Genomic DNA, 16,847 nt, shown 5'->3' with positions numbered 1-16,847 from the left:
GACTGGGGACCAACATCGAAATCGAGGAAATAAATCGGCTGCTTCATATATTTTGGTCTGGCAGGTTAGTAAATATGTAGCTTTGATGGGGAACAGTTAACTTTTTTCGCAAAATCCAACGATTATTGACCATTTTTAAATAACCTTGTATAGTAGTTCCAGAAAGTTAGTTTAGTTGTTGGTAAGTCTTTCATTTCATTACGTACATTAAAAATGGTTCAAATGGCACTGAGCACTATGGGTCTTAACTTCTGAGGTCATCACCCCCTAGAACTTAGAACTACTTAAACCTAACTAAGGACATCACACACATCCATGCCCGAGGCAGGATTCGAATCTGCGACCGTAGCGTTCGCGTGGTTCCAGACTGAAGCGCCTCGAACCGCTCGGCCACTCTATCCAGCTTACGTACAATCCTATGTTTCGTGTACAATTTGAAGTTTTTATTGCTATTGACAGCCGGAGGCCTGTAGATCCACCACTTGCTCTAAAAATAGTTTTGATATATCTCATCTAATAGGAAAAGTACTCAGCGACGAGGAAAAGTATAAACATCTGATCGAGTCTCCGCAAGTGCCTCATAGTTAAAAATATCCAGAGCATACAGAGGGTGTATACAAAAGAAAGTTCCGATCTGATTCACTGAAGGAATACTCTAGCCTAGTCTGTAGACAACAACAGAACGGTGCATATTGTTTGACTTTCTTAACATTTTCTGGTTTTCTGGGCCAGATAGTGGGAGCATGGATGCTGTGCCCGTAGAACATTTAGCCATTCATACACTTTGAAAATATGAAAAGGCACCATAAACCTTCAGAAACCATTTCACTAGCGATTACCATACGATATGCTGTTGTTAAAAAGTACAGATTTCAAAAGACCATATGAAAACCCTGAAAACGCTGTCAATATTTTAAACGAAACTGAGAAACAGAAAGTGAGTAAATCAAATGGATTTCGCCTGATTGGTGAAGAAGACCATAGTATGTGATCGAGGCCGTTAAGAGGTCACTGGGACGAAGGTACACTAACGGGCGACCTTCTGGGAGGTGCATCGGTTTATGAGCTCCCACTTCGCCTGCTTATAGTGTGGGTAGGCACCTATCACACCATAGAATTGTAGGTGCCAATGCGGCCTTGTTTTTGAAATATAGCGTGTTAAAGTTTGGGCAGCTCTTTGTATACACAAAAGTTTCACTTTTGAGGCAAGTGAGTGAGTAGCCGAGTGGAAAGTCACCTTTCAGCACGCTAGGGGCACGGACGTCTTGTTTACGTCCTCGCCGAGCAACTCGCTCTCGGAGTTGTTTACGTGATTCTGTCTTCTTAGCGCGCTATATTTCCTTCGACAAAGAATGGCTTATGCCCACAGAAAATCAACGCTGAAGGTTAACTTTGTTCCTGAATATGCCCGACCAAAGCACTTAAAATAGACAGTTTATCAGAGATAGCCACTCAGACTGGCAACACGAATGTGCATTTCGTGGAACTGTTTCAGCGTCACGATCGGCCTCATCTTAATATAGCCGTCAGGCGTAATAACATGAGACTTGGGGGTGCGCTGATGACAGAAGGCATGAGTCACATTTCAGTGGTGTCGGTGGAGTCTATCAGTAGGACGGGTTTCACTAGACATGGCCTGCACCTCAACAGGTATGGGAAGGGGAGGTTGGCAAAACTTATAGGTGACAGCATAGGTGGGGGTGGTGGGATCACTCATGGGAAAATTCCGGTAGTTGTGGGTGTTAGAGCTGTACCTTTTTTAGATTGAAGTCAGCTGATAGGTATTCCTGCTTAAGGGAAGTCTCTCTAACAAAGAAACCACTTTCTACAAAGCTTGGGTATCCGATTAATGAGGGAATTAGTATATTTCATCAAAATATACAAGGTATTCGAGATAAAGTTAGTGAACTGCTTATAGATGTTGACTCTGAAATTATTGGTATATCTGAACACTTCTTAAATAAGGAGATAATTCAGAGGCTTCCTTTACCAGGGTACAGGTTGGCTGGCAGCTTTTCTAGGAGCTCTTTGCGGTGTGGGGGAGTAGCCATGTATGTGAAAAACGGTATCCCATTTGAGTCAATTGATATTTCAAAGTACTGCACTGAAAAGGTGTTTGAATGTTGTGCAGGTGTGGTTAAATTTAGTGGAGCTAAACTTCTTACTGTTGTTATTTATAGATCCCCAGACTCCGATTTCACAACATTTTTGCTAAAGCTAGAGGAGGTTCTTGGTTCACTTTATAGGAAATACAAAAAGTTAGTTATATGTGGTGACTTCAATATTAATTGTATAAGTGATTGTGCAAGGAAAAGGATGCTGGTAGACCTCCTTAATTCATATAATCTTATGCAAACCGTATTCTTTCCAACGAGAGTGCAAGGGAACAGTAGAACAACCATAGACAATATTTTTGTTCATTCGTCATTATTAGAAGGGCATTCTGTTAGCAAAAAAGTGAATGGCCTTTCAGATCATGATGCACAAATTTTAAGTCTAAAAGATTTTTGTGCTTCAACACATGTTAAATATAGTTACCAACTTTTTAGGAAAGCTGATCCAGTTGCTGTACAGACTTTTGTAAACCTTATCAAGGAACAAGATTGGCAAGATGTTTATAGTGCTGATACAGTAGACGATAAATATAATGCTTTCCTCAAGACTTTTCTCGTGCTCTTTGAAAGTTGCTTTCCGTTAGAACGTTTAAAACAGGGTACTAGCACAAACAGGCAGCCTGGGTGGCTGACTAAAGGGATAAGAATATCTTGTAGAACAAAGTGGCAATTATATCAAAACGTTAGAAACAGTCAAAATCTAAATGCAGCAGCCCATTACAAACAGTATTGTAAGGTGCTTAAAAAAGTTATTAGGAAGGCAAAAAGTATGTGGTATGCAGATAGAATAGCTAAGTCTCAGGATAAAATTAAAACCATATGGTCAGTCGTAAAGGAAGTGGCTGGTCTGCAGAGACAGGTCGAGGATATAGAATCAGTGCGTAGTGGGGATGTCCGTGTTGCTGATAAGTCGCATATATGTACAGTACTTAATAATCACTTTCTGAATATAGCAGGTGAACTAAATAGAAACCTAGTCCCAACAGGGAATCATATAGCGCTCTTAGAAAAAAGTGTTCCGAGACTGTTACCTGAAATGCTCCTCCATGATACTGACAAGAGGGAGATTGAATTAATAATTAAATCACTAAAGACCAAGAACTCTAATGGATATGACGGGGTATCTAGCAGAATACTGAAGTATTGTTCCACGTATATTAGCTCAGTACTTAGCCATATCTGTAACTTTTCCTTTAGCAGTGGTCGGTTTCCTGACCGATTAAAGTACTCGGTAGTGAAGCCACTTTATAAAAAGGGAGACAGGGATAATGTTGACAATTATAGACCTATTTCTATGCCATCGGTGTTTGCTAAAGTTATCGAGAGGCTTGTATATACAAGGTTACTGCAGCATTTAAATTCACATAATTTGCTGTCAAATGTACAGTTTGGTTTTAGAAATGGCTTAACAACTGAAAATGCTATATTCTCTTTTCTCTGTGAGGTTTTGGACGGATTAAATAAAAGGTTGAGAACGTTAGGTGTTTTCTTTGATTTAACGAAGGCTTTTGACTGTGTTGACCACAAAATATTACTGCAGAAGTTGGAACATTATGGTGTAAGGGGAGTAGCTTACAATTGGTTCGCCTCCTACTTTAAGAACAGAAAGCAGAAGGTAATCCTCCGCAATATTGAGAGTGGTAATGATGTTCAGTCCCAATGGGGCACTGTTAAATGGGGCGTTCCCCAAGGGTCGGTGCTGGGGCCACTGCTGTTCCTTATTTATGTAAATGATATGCCTTCTAGTATTACAGGTGATTCAAAAATATTTCTGTTTGCTGATGACACCACCTTGGTAGTGAAGGATCTTGTGTGTAATATTGAAACATTATCAAATAATGTAGTTCATGAAGTAAGTTCGTGGCTTGTGGAAAATAATTTGATGCTAAATCACAGTAAGACTCAGTTTTTACAGTTTCTAACCCACAATTCAACAAGAACTGACATTTTAATCAGACAGAATGGGCATGTTATAAGCGAGACGGAACAGTTCAAGTTCCTAGGCGTACGGATAGATAGTAAGCTGTTGTGGAAAGCCCATGTTCAGGATCTTGTTCAGAAACTAAATGCCGCTTTATTTACCATTAGAACAGTATCTGAAATAAGTGACATTTCAACACGAAAAGTAGTATACTTCGCATATTTTCATACGCTTATGTCATATGGTATTATTTTTTGGGGTAATTCTTCTGATTCAAAAAGGGTATTTTTGGCTCAAAAACGGGCTGTTCGAGCTATGTATGGTGTAAGTTCGAAAACCTCTTGTCGACCCCTATTCAATAGTCTGGGAATTTTGACATTGCCCTCACAGTATGTATTTTCTTTAATGTCGTTTGTTGTTAGCAATATTAGCTTATTCCCAAGAGTTAGCAGCTTTCACTCAGTTAATACTAGGCAGAAATCAAATCTGCATGTGGAATGCACTTCCTTGACTCTTGTGCAGAAAGGAGTGCAGTATTGTGCTGCATCCATTTTCAATAAGCTACCACAAGAACTCAAAAATCTTAGCAGTAGCCCAAACACTTTTAAGTCTAAACTGAAGAGTTTCCTCATGGCTCACTCCTTCTATTCTGTCGAGGAGCTCCTGGAAGAGATAAAAAATTAAGCAAATTCCAGTGTTACATTCTTGATTTTCTTTATTTAAACTAACGACTTGTTTCATTTTATCTGTTTCTACAATCGTGTTATAATTTCATGTATTGACTCGTTCCATGACCATGGAGACTTCTCCTAAATGTGGTCCCACGGAACAATAAATAAATAAATAAAAAATAAAAAAGTCAAGATTGACTGCAATGATCATGTTGGCATCCACCTGTCTACAGTGTGGTCTACGTGAAATTTGTTACCGAAGATATATGTGACAAAATTCTAAGTGCAACACGAAGTGGTCTTAAGTTCTGTCACTCTGATGGACACATCGGGACCTAACTGTGGAAGCCGGCCGCGGCGGCCGTGCGGTTCTAGGCACTGCAGTCCAGAACCGCGGGACTGCTACGGTCGCAGGTTCGAATCCTGCCTCGGGAATGGGTATGTGTGATGTCCTTAGGTTTGTTAGGTTTAAGTAGATCTAAGTTCTAGGGGACTGATGACCTAAGATGTTAAGTCCCATAGGGCTCAGAGCCATTTGACCCACGCAAATGTGGAACATGAGGGACTTGGATTGCGGACGATACGTGTATTTGAACCCCCTCTCGAGGTGCCTTCAGACGTAATGGTATCTGCATTCCGCCCATTTGGCAAGGTGATTAGTCATACAGCTGAAAAATGGGCTCAGTTCACTATATACCCGGTTCTCAGTGTAATACGACAGATCCGCATAGAACTAACCAAACATGTGCCGTCCTACTTATATATTGGTGGCTGCCGTGCAGTTATTATTTATGATGGCCAGCTGAAGACATGCTCGGGATGTGGCAAAGAAAGACACCTCCGTTCCAACTGTCTGCAGCGCAGAATCACACAGTTGCCGGCCACGACCACTCCGACAACGCTACCGCTGACGTTTGTCGACATTCTCCATAACGACCCCCGACCGCGATCACCATTGGCTCCTACTGTTGCCACATCGTCGTCTCCGGTAGTGCCTCAGGCTGTTGTGGAAGGACCGGCGCCTTTGCCTCCTCCTCCCGACGTGTGTGTTGGTGAGCAATCTCTTGACTCCATGGTTTTGTGCCCGAACATCCGGATCCTCAGGCGTCTTCGGACGCTGAAGATCAAGTGCGCAAGAAACGGTCACCGAAGGGACGTCGGGAACGGGGGATCGCACCGTCTGACACATCCAGGACGCAGTCTCAAGACGGTGAGGATCACACCTATCAATATGTTGCCCCGATGGACGACTCCGTGGTGGAAGCACCGGTCTGCACCCCGTCCGAGGTACAACCATCTTCTTACAGGATTGGGTCCATCAATGTCAGCACCATCTTCGCATGCACCAGTCGCTGCACCTATGGACGTTGAACAGCACCTGAGCCAGCACCACTCTTCCACCGCCGACGTGACGCCGCCTTCTGACTCCACAGGTACTCCACCGGACACACACCATCCAAGCACCTTTCCGTGGTCTGACGATGTAGACGACGAGACTCCGACCGTTGAGACAGCAGCGAATGCTGCTGCTCCAACCCACGACTGCTAATCGACAGGGTTGCTGGATGGGGATGTGCAGCCTCCTGTGACAACATTCCTGTTCGTTGCTGTTCTTCGTGCCTCCATGAGCGTCCCAGTAGTCCCAATTCCAAGACAAGCTTACAGGATTGGCTCCATCAATGTCAGCACCATTGGCACCCCTGTCAAACTGCAATTGCTCCGTGAAATGTTAAGAGCGTCGGACCTCGGTGTTGCCTTTTTGCAGTAAGTTCACCTGTCGACGTTTCTTAATATCTATGGCTATGTGTCCTACCTCACGCCGTGTGCTGACGGAGGCAGTGGGACAGCTATTCTTTTAAAGGAAGGCATTCCGCATTTCACCACATGTCAGGATCTCAAGCTGCTCGTGCATGAACTGAACCTCACCGATACTTGGGACCGCGTGCATAGTGATCGGCCTGGATATATGTACGTCAGCAGCCATTCAGCAAGTCGTCTTGACCGTGTCTACGTTTCCCAAGGAATCGTAACTGCCACGCTCGACACTGAGTTATGGCCAAACGCCTTTTCCGACCATATCGCCTGCATTTGCACTGTTCGCTCCAGAGGCAGTAGGTGTGGCGCGGTCGAGGCCTGTGGAAGCTGAATGTCGCCCATCTCACGGATCCAGAATGCAGGCACGTCGCAGAAACGACGTGGACCAACTGCGTGAGACGCCTTCCAGCGTATCCTTCAACACTCCGGTGGTGGATCGACTGCACCAAGCCTGCTTTACGTCGTTCGATGATGAATTACGATCGCGGCAAAATGCTGTGGCAACGACATACCACGGAATACTATTTCACAATACTCCAGGAGCTCTCAAACCATGTCCCCTCTGTTCAACGACAGGTTGAAATGTAATGTATTAAGGCGGAGATAATTTCTCTTATGCGTCAGCACCTTGAAGGCACAATGGTGCGCGCAGGATGTCACGATTGTGTACTTGGAGAGCCCCCGTCCATGCATCATGTTATCCGAGAGAAGCAGCGGTGTCGAAGAAAGCTGGTCAACGCCCTCGACATGCCAGATGGTCGTCGATTGACGTCCCAGAATGACATCGTAAAAGCCTTTGTGGATCACTACAACCAGTTCTATGCAGCAAAAAACCAGAACATAGCGGTAACGACCGATGTCCTCAGTTCCCTGACGGGTACCCTTGACGGGGCTGCTGCGGAGATTCTCATAGCGGTAATTACGTCTGATGACGCCGCCGATGCTCTTCATAAGGGTGCGGCGAATAAAGCCCCAGCTCCAGATGGGTTCCCGCAGGAGTTTTACCGCACATTCCACGACATCGTGGGCTCACGCTGGACTGCGGTGTATGAAGAACTGATGAACCCTGACCTTCCTCTCCCACCTGGATTCGTAGAAGGTCATATCTCGGTCTCCAAGCCATCGGGAGGTCGGGGAGTTGGGCACTATCGGCCGTTGACCATGTTAAATGGTTTCAAGATTTTTACCCGGATTCTTGCCGCTCGCCTTCGGCGCATCATTGCTCATCTCTCTGGATCAAACGTGCTGTGGTGGTGACAGTAACATTCAGACGGCACTCGGCGATTACCGTGACGCCGTAGCCCTGGCCAAGACTTGCCGCCGTCGCGGTGCCTTAGTGACTGTGGACTTCAACCACGCCTTTGATAGAGTGAGTCATGGCTTTCTAGATAACGTACTCAGACGGATGGCCTTTCCCCACAGGTTTATACACATCGTCTTGCGGTTCCTCAGAGGTGCCACGTCGCGAGTGCTGGTCAGTGGCCGTGTGGCGATCCCTATTAATGTCATGCGGTCCGTGCGTCAAGGATGTCCGCTGTCGATGTTGCTTTTCGCCGTCGCCCTTGAGCCACTGTTACACGGTTTGAGGAGCCGGCTCACTGGGAGAACAATGAGGGGGAAATGCTTTCATCTGCCGCGCCTATGCAGATGACGTGGTGTTCCTGGTTCTATCGGAGTATGAAGTGCGAGAGGCACTAGCATGGATCAACCAGTATGGGACTGCTGCGGGCAGCCGTGTAAACCTGACGAAATCTAGTTCTATGTCCGTCGGTAGAGGTCTTCCACCAGAGAGTGTGGCTCCATTGCCATTACTGGACAAGCTCAAATGTTTGGGGATCACCTTCACGATTTATACACAGCGCACGATCTCATTTAACTCAAACGCCTGCTTCAAGCTATCCGCGCGAACGTTCGTGGCAACCTCCTGACAGCATTGGACATGTTACAAAGGGTGGATTTTGTTAACACTCATCTAGCCTCGCGACTGCCCCATTTAGCACAGATTTTACCGATGCCAAAGGCAATGGCACACAGACTTCAGCCGGCGTTCGGCTACTCTGTAAGCGCGGGTCTTATCCTCAAAGTCCGCTACGTCACGCTGACACTTCCTCCTCGAGATGTCGGCCTCAGCCTTGTCAACGTCCAAGCGAGAGCAGCCTGCCCTTTATGTAAGTACGATGGTTTTATTGTGGACCCGCCGCCGAACCGGATTATCTGGAAGCCTGATTGACGAACTGGCCCCTCCCTCTCGAGTGGCACCTGTTGCAGTAGTCCATTTTTCTTCATCGCTCTCACATGTCAGGACTTTTTTCGTCGAGTACAGTTATGTCGATGCCGACTTGCTTAGTACCAGAAACCCTACCGCACTTTATGTTTACCGCCTAATGATGAGAGATCATACTACGAATGTTGTGGAAAGCCGACATCCAGCGATCTAATGGCTCTTGGTTTGGCGTTGTGTACACCATATCCTCCTCAACACGAGCGCTCGTGCGACCTGGTGTCTGGTCGTTAATGGAAAATACATGACACAACCTCGTCTACATGCCATAAAAATGACAGATTCGCCGCTGTGTCCTCGTTGTCACACGCTTGATACGGACGAACATCGACTGATGTGTGGATCTTCTGCAGAGGTGTGGCAGCGGATTCAGAAGATGCTTGCCTTTCTTCTACGTACGGCTCTCCATGTCTTTACACCGCAATCTCTTCTGTTCCCAGATGAGACATATTTCCCACGTACGAAGACCAACGCTCTGATCTGGATAAAAGGCCTCTCGATCTCTTATTTGTTCCATGAAGGTGATAAGAGTGTTCTTGATTTTTGGACGTTCCTGCAAGATCGCTTCACTTTTCTCTTGCACCATCCGCGATACCGTCAGTAACATGCCAGCTTTTTGGGTAGTGCCTTCTTCGATCCCCCCTGCAGCTGGAGTGTCCCAGGTATAAGAATGTGATTTCAGTGAGATTGTGTAATACCAGGACTCGATCCAATATATCGGAAAATGCAATATTCTGCGTGAAGACGTGCGTGGAACATGTCTGACTGCCTTGGGATACAGTGTGCGTCTCCTCACAAGTTGGCGGGACGAGGATGCCATTTAGTCTGTTCTGCCACGAGGGCATTTTCTTTAAATTCTATAATTCCCTTTTTATTTTATTTGTTATTGATGGTGATTACACATAATACTTTTTCACCTGGACGGCGTCCTATGAGATCTAAACAAATATATAAAAATAAATAAATAAATAAATTAGTACGATAAAAAAAGTGGCAAGTGACAGAGACTCCCGTCCAGGCATATGAATACCTCAATTTTGTTATTTCTCCCACAGCAATTTCGGTGACGTTTTCACCTTTGTGGGACAAAGTGCGACTGTTGCTTATTTTATATTCACATCCTGTTTGATCTGTATTTATGATATAATCAGTGTTGAATCTCGTGATTATATTGCTTGTTTGCTGCTGATATTTCGTAGCGATTTCCACAATCTCGTCCAAAGTTCTCTTGTCTTTCTCGCTGACATATTTGAGATGTACGATGCATCGATCTGAAGCGACGCAGCCCTGATTCCGACGCCTTGAAGTTAAAATTTCCATCCAGAAACTGAAAAGCAGTAGCCTTTGCCCACTGTTGGAGCATCCGTGTTATTACAAGACCTGCTCTCTGGTCTCTCGCCTCGATAAACCGGTCGTAAACATACAAATTGATTACGTCCAGATTATCATTTCGCGTCCCTCCTACTGCGATTTGGAATCTCCACTTTGACAAATGGGTTTTGCTTTTCAATAATCTCGTTGAATGTTTTAGATGGAGTTCTGACATCTCCACGGCCTTGACTTTCACTGCATATGGGATTCTGGTCCGCTCATCTGCATCATCTTCTTCATTGGAATCCTAAGGAATAGGTGTTATTTCTATTTTACGTTCATTCCGTGCGTCGCTTTCTTCGTGGCTTGCTTCGAAAGGACTCGCAACCTCTTCATTGTAAGAAAATAACACTTCTTGGTCCGTGAATGTCATAGTACCGTACATGTCTAGATATCGTTTGAACATTCCTCTGCCGATTAATGAAGATCGTTCGCTGATGTTGGAGCTCACAGATTCCAGTATAAAGTTGTTTTTGATAAGTAACTGCCGTAGACAATGCATTGCGTCTGTTAACTCCTGCCTTTCTTCATTGTTAGGTGGAGCCCACGAAAGAGCTCCTTGGTCTTCCAGCAAATGTTCAATTTTGTCAAAATTGCACTCACTGACAACTCGTGAACAACTTGCACTTTGGTCCATTTTAAGGGATAAACGTCTGCTCACTTCAAAGCCAAGCTTTCAACTGACGAGAAACGTTTATTCGGCTGTTATAACCGTCGCTACTCACTTAGTCAGTAGAGTCTCTTTTTTCGTGGACCGGCCGTTGTGGCCGAGCGGTTCTAGGCGCTATAGTCTGGAACCGTGCAACCGCTACGGTCGCAGGTTCGAATCCTGCCTCGGGCATGGATGTGTAATGTCCTTAGGTTAGTAAGGTTTAAGTAGTTCTGTACTAGGGGACTGATGACCTCAGAAGTTAAATCCCATAGTGCTCAGAGCCATTTGAACCATCCTGTATACAGTACGTGAGGATTCGGGCAGATGAGGGATTCGACAGTCCGGTAGAATAAATAACGGATAACAATAACATATCGCTGCAAAGATTATTTTTCGTACGCAAAGATAGGCGAAAAGTTTCAGAAACGTACGGTGGGCCAGTGAGAAATGAGGAACGAGATAATCGGCGGACAGCTAGTCGAACTGACGAGAATATTGCAACTGTGATTATAGCGTTGGATGATAGAAGAATACTAAACAAACAAAAAGAGTGCTTTCTGGAAATCATTTATGTTCATTTGGACACGCGGAGAGTGAGTGCAAAGTTGGTCCCTCACGATAGGAAATGAGTGGTCGAATTAACACTTGCAGCACATGACTAAGGTGACGTGAACTTCTTAGACAACATGGTCACTGGCAGTGATGCAGTCTATGAAACTTTCACAGTGAAAATATTGTACATTAAATAATAATAGTAGTACTACGATTTTTATACAAGTGGCGCGATTCACAACGAATTTCTGCATTTGCAATACACAGTATATAAGGAGATTTATGACACTAGCACGAATTGCACTTTGTTTTTCCGGACTTCTTCCACTCTCGTGATTTTTCTCTGCTGCAGTACAACAGTTCATCTCATTCGGCAACTATGAATCACCAGTTCGTCACTCAACAGTGCATCTCAAGGTCACATTATGCATATCGTTTTTCAAATATGTAACCCGCACACTATGTTCTCTCTCCAGAAAACTGAAGGTTTCAAGATTTAGTTTGACTGAAGAGATCAGAAGGGTTGTAACAGAATAACTGACAGAAAACAGCAAAGAAGCTTTGTGTGAGAGCCTGAAGTGATTGAAACTACGTGCTCATCAACGTATCGCATCAAATGGATGCAAAGAAGTCCGACCTAAGATTTTGAATTTGCTACATCTTCCGTCCTAGAACGTGTGCAACGCAAGGTGTCATCACCAGAGCTTTCCTATAGTATAAAAGAAAATAACTGAAGAATAACATGAACAGGATAGCAACATTTAGGGGGAAACAATGCTGTGTAGCTCAGTGACTTAGTCCGGAATTTAAGAACAACAAACAAAACTAGAAGTTCTTTATAGCTGCTAGTGTGAAGCAGTTAATTTTAGAAATTGCCTTGTAAAGTACGTATGTAGAACTGTAAACGGATCTTATTAAGTGCTCGACATACGTCAAGTACCGAGAATAATGGAGATCGGCGCAGTTTCTGGTTAAACCACCTCACAAAGACAATTATAAATTTAAAAATTACAGGGTCGCCACCAGCCCGAGCCCTTCCTAACTATTAATAACATACTGACTGGAATTTATCAGTTTAATTAAATTACGAATATAATTATAAGAATGCTAACTTTTCAAAGAAACTAACAAGATGGACAGCATTGTATGTCGTACCTCAATTAGCTTGTTTAATTAAATGTGAAATCATTAATTTTGAGACAGTACGGCGTTCACTTTGATTTTTCCTCCCATTTTTGTTCATCAAAAGGAAGCAGATTAACTTTCTAAATCAGGGAATATAATATTAATTTGAAGTGACATCAATGAGAAAGATAAAGGACGTTGAATTTATCTTTTACGTATCACTTTTATTTCATGACTGAATGTGATGCACATTCTGTGAATACACATCAATGGTGCCTGCATAAAAAATTTAACTAGATAATTCGCAAAAATGGAAGGATAGCGCAATGAAAATGGAAAAGCACACAAGAAGGAAGTGGAAAACAATAATTCAATCATTCCATCTACATACCCACGACAGAAATACGCACATGCATCAGCTTGGAAAAAGGTTTATCCGATTTCCAAGGTTTTGTAGGGCAGATATATGACGTAGAAACTACCACTGCCTCTTACGAACAGCCGAACTTCCGCACGTGGTAAACTTGATTACGAGTTAACTGTTCAGAAATTAGACATTAAACCAAGCACAAATATAAGAAATTTTAATGGTGTAATACCAGAATGATTTTGCCACCACTAAATACAATTAACTCGGTAAGGCAGAAAACCCCCAACCGTTTCAACTTACACGTATTCCGTTCAGAAACAAACCATTACAAACATTTCCTCTATGCGCACGAACAACTGATAATTTACTGAAATTATAACACACTAAACAATTCAACTGGTGATATGAAAACCTATTGCAGTGCAGTAGTAGACCAGAAGGATCATCGGTTACCAAACACGACTTACTAGAGGAGCACAAAGAGACAATAGCATCTTCTACGAAAACAATATAAATCAAACTCGCTCGAAAACACTATTATTCTCACGTTCGGATTATTATACTGTTTAAAAGTTATACTGACCAGCTTTTCCTAAACATATTCACTGCTAGAAATTCCACACCATGATGTCCGAAAGGAACAAAGTAACTTCCACACTTTTAATTTCAACCACCATCTTCGCTGATTTTTTTAGCAAGATAATTACGCCACATTCCGGAAATACATAACTACACAAGCTTCAGTTAAGCTGAAGTATTTAAATATTCCATGAGTTTACATAGTCAAGTTCTAATACGACCTACTTCTTATCAGCAGAAACCTTCTCTAGGAGCTACATACTGCACTCACCAACCGCTAGCTGCAGAGTGTCCTTTCTCCACCGGGCTTCGCCTAACTACCGGTGCAACGGAAGCTACCAGAGGGGGAGGCTTCCGCTACCAACCTGACAGAAGGTTCGTTTCAGCAGTTGCCAGTTCACTCGTGCGCATGCGCAGAGCTGAATTCGCGTATGGCCAGTGCCTTCTCCCGCTTCTTGATACTTGAAGGGTGGCTGTTTGCCGTATGAGCAGTAGCAGCATGTAGCCAGATGCTACACGGAAAAATTTTTTCGGCGTGTCCAAGCTGCCAGATTCGCTCACGCCCAGAGCAAGCTGAGTTATAGTGGGGGAGTTCTTCTCCACGTGACCCGTATACAGGGTGGTCCATTGATCGTGACTGGGCCAAATATCTCAAGAAATACGCGTCAAACGAAAAAACTACAAAGAACGAAACTCGTCTAGCTTGAAGGGGGAAACCAGATGGCGCTATGGTTGGCACGCTAGATGGCACTGCCATAGGTCAAAGGGATATCAATTGGGTTTTTTTAAAAATAGGAACCCCCATTTTTTTATTACATATTCGTCTAGTACGTAAAGAAATATGAATGTTTTAGTTCGACCACTTTTTTCGCTTTGTAATAGATGGCACAAACATATGGTTCACAATTTTAGACTAACAGTTGGTAACAGGTAGGTTTTTTAAATTAAAATACAGAACGTATGTACGTTTGAACAGTTTGTTTCGGTTGTTCCAATGTGATACATGTACCTCTGTGAACCTATCATTTCTGAGAACGCATGCTGTTACAACGAGATTAGATACAAATACCACATTAATGCAATAAATGTTCAAAATGATGTCCATCAGCCTCAATGCATTTGGCAACAAGTGTAACGACATTCCTCTCAACAGCGAGTAGTTCGCCTTCCGTAATGTTCACACGTTGTCGTTGCATCACGATCGCAAATATCCTTCAACTTTCCCCACAGAAAGAAATACGGGCACGTCAGATCAGGTGAACGTGCGGGCCACGGTATGGCGTTTCGGCGTCCAATGTGCTGGACATCGACTATGTTGGAGGTACATCGCCATGCTGTCATCTAGTGAAACATCTTGTAGTAATATCGGTAGAACATTACGTAGGAAATCAGCATACATTGCACAATTTAGATTGCCATCGATAAAATGGGGGCCAATTATCCTTCCTCCCATAATGCCGCACCACACATTAACCCGCCAAGGTCGCTGATGTTCCACTTGCCGCAGCCATCGTGGATTTTCCGTTGCCCAATAGTGCACATTATGCCAGTTTACGTTACCGCTGTTGCTGAGTGATGCTTCGTCACTAAATAGAACGCATGCAAAAATCTGTCATCGTCCCGTAATTTCTCTTGAGCCCAGTGGCAGAACTGTAGATGACGTTCAATGTCGTCGTCATGCAATTCCTGGTGCATAGATATACGGTACGGGTGCAATAGATGTTGATCTTGCATTCTCAATACCTACGCTTTTGAGATTCCCGATTCTCGCGCAGTTTGTCTGCTACTGATATGCGAATTAGCCGCGACGGCAGCTAAAACACCTACTTGGGTATCATCATTTGTTGCAGGTCGTGGTTGACGTTTCGCATGTGGCTGAACACTTCCTGTTTTCTTAAATAACGTAACTATCCGGCGAACGGTCCGGACACTTGGACGATGTCGTCCAGGATACCGAGCAGCATACTTAGCACATGCCCGTTTGGCATTTTGATCACAATAGCCATACATCAACACGATATCGACCTTTTCCGCAATTGGTAAACGGTCCGTTTTAACACGGGTAATGTATCACGAAGCAAATACCGTTCGCACTGGCGGAATGTTACGTGATACCACGTACTTATACGTTTGTGACTATTACAGCGCCATCTGTCACAAAGCGAAAAAGTGATCGAACTAAAACATTCATATTTCTTTACGTACTACATGAATATGTAATAAAAATGGGGGTTCCTATTTAAAAAAACGCAATTGATATTCCTTTGACCTATGGCAGCGCCATCTAGCGTGCCAACCATAGCGCCATCTGGTTTCCCCCTTCAAGCTAGACGAGTTTCGTTCTTTGTAGTTTTTTCGTTTGATGCTTATTTCGTGAGTTATTTGGCCCGGTCACTATCAATGGACCACCCTGTATATGTTTCGTGTTGTTGCTGGTCTCTTCGTTTACAGCTCCCACGTCAAATGACAAGAAAATAGATTTCTGTGGCCGGGATCCATCAAGTGAATTAATATGCATTCTCGTAATCATGAAAGACCAAAATAAGTAAGTAGTTCAGTTTTTGATTTTATATTATTTCCACGTTAAAAGCAATCAACCATTAATGTCTTAATGAAGATATTTCTGCCAATTTCGTAGAGAAATTTCCTTCTATTAATTTTTTTTTCGCTGAGGCATTTAGCTTATTTGAAACGAAGGGTCTCATTCCGCGTTATTGGCCACTTCCAATGTCGTTCAATTTCAATTGCAAATTTTCATTTTCTGGGACGAATAACATTATACCATAATAAAGAACCAAAATGAGAATACAATACTGGGCCTCCAAGAAAATTGGTATCACGAAAAACCACATAGGAAAGCTGAATATCAATTACTTCAGAGAGCATCTCGACATACAAATGTGCAATTAGAGCGGAATGAAGCATTTTAGTATGGTTTACGAAATTCCGATGCTGCTGGAGTAGTCTCTGATGTCCTGTTCCGTTTATGACACTGTAAGACCTCTTAATGCTATATACGTATGGGCATACGTAAACATTGACTTGAAGATGACTTAGTAGGCTAATTTGGTCAGTAGTTTTGAACCAAATATTGCGTTTCAAATATACTGACAGCTGTAGCAGAATTTTACAAATCTGCCTTTTGTGAAACACAGTGTTTTTCGATGACAAGCACTTGTCTAGTCTAGGCCTGAAGTTATTTCTTAATTTGTGTTTACATCTTAAATTTATAGAATGCCATTCTATGCTTAATTGTAGACTGGCAGCATACCGTGTTTCATCATTTTAACTCCCCACATGGCTTTATATTTCTAGAGTAGAATATAAACTGTGAGTTGTACAGTTCCTTTGCCTCACAGACGACCTTGTTCATTTTTTACACATTTTGAAATAGTC

This window comes from Schistocerca americana, chromosome 7, assembly GCF_021461395.2.
Source record: "Schistocerca americana isolate TAMUIC-IGC-003095 chromosome 7, iqSchAmer2.1, whole genome shotgun sequence".
In the NCBI taxonomy this organism is placed as follows: Eukaryota; Metazoa; Arthropoda; class Insecta; order Orthoptera; family Acrididae; genus Schistocerca; species Schistocerca americana.
This window is presented reverse-complemented; position numbering follows the sequence as displayed.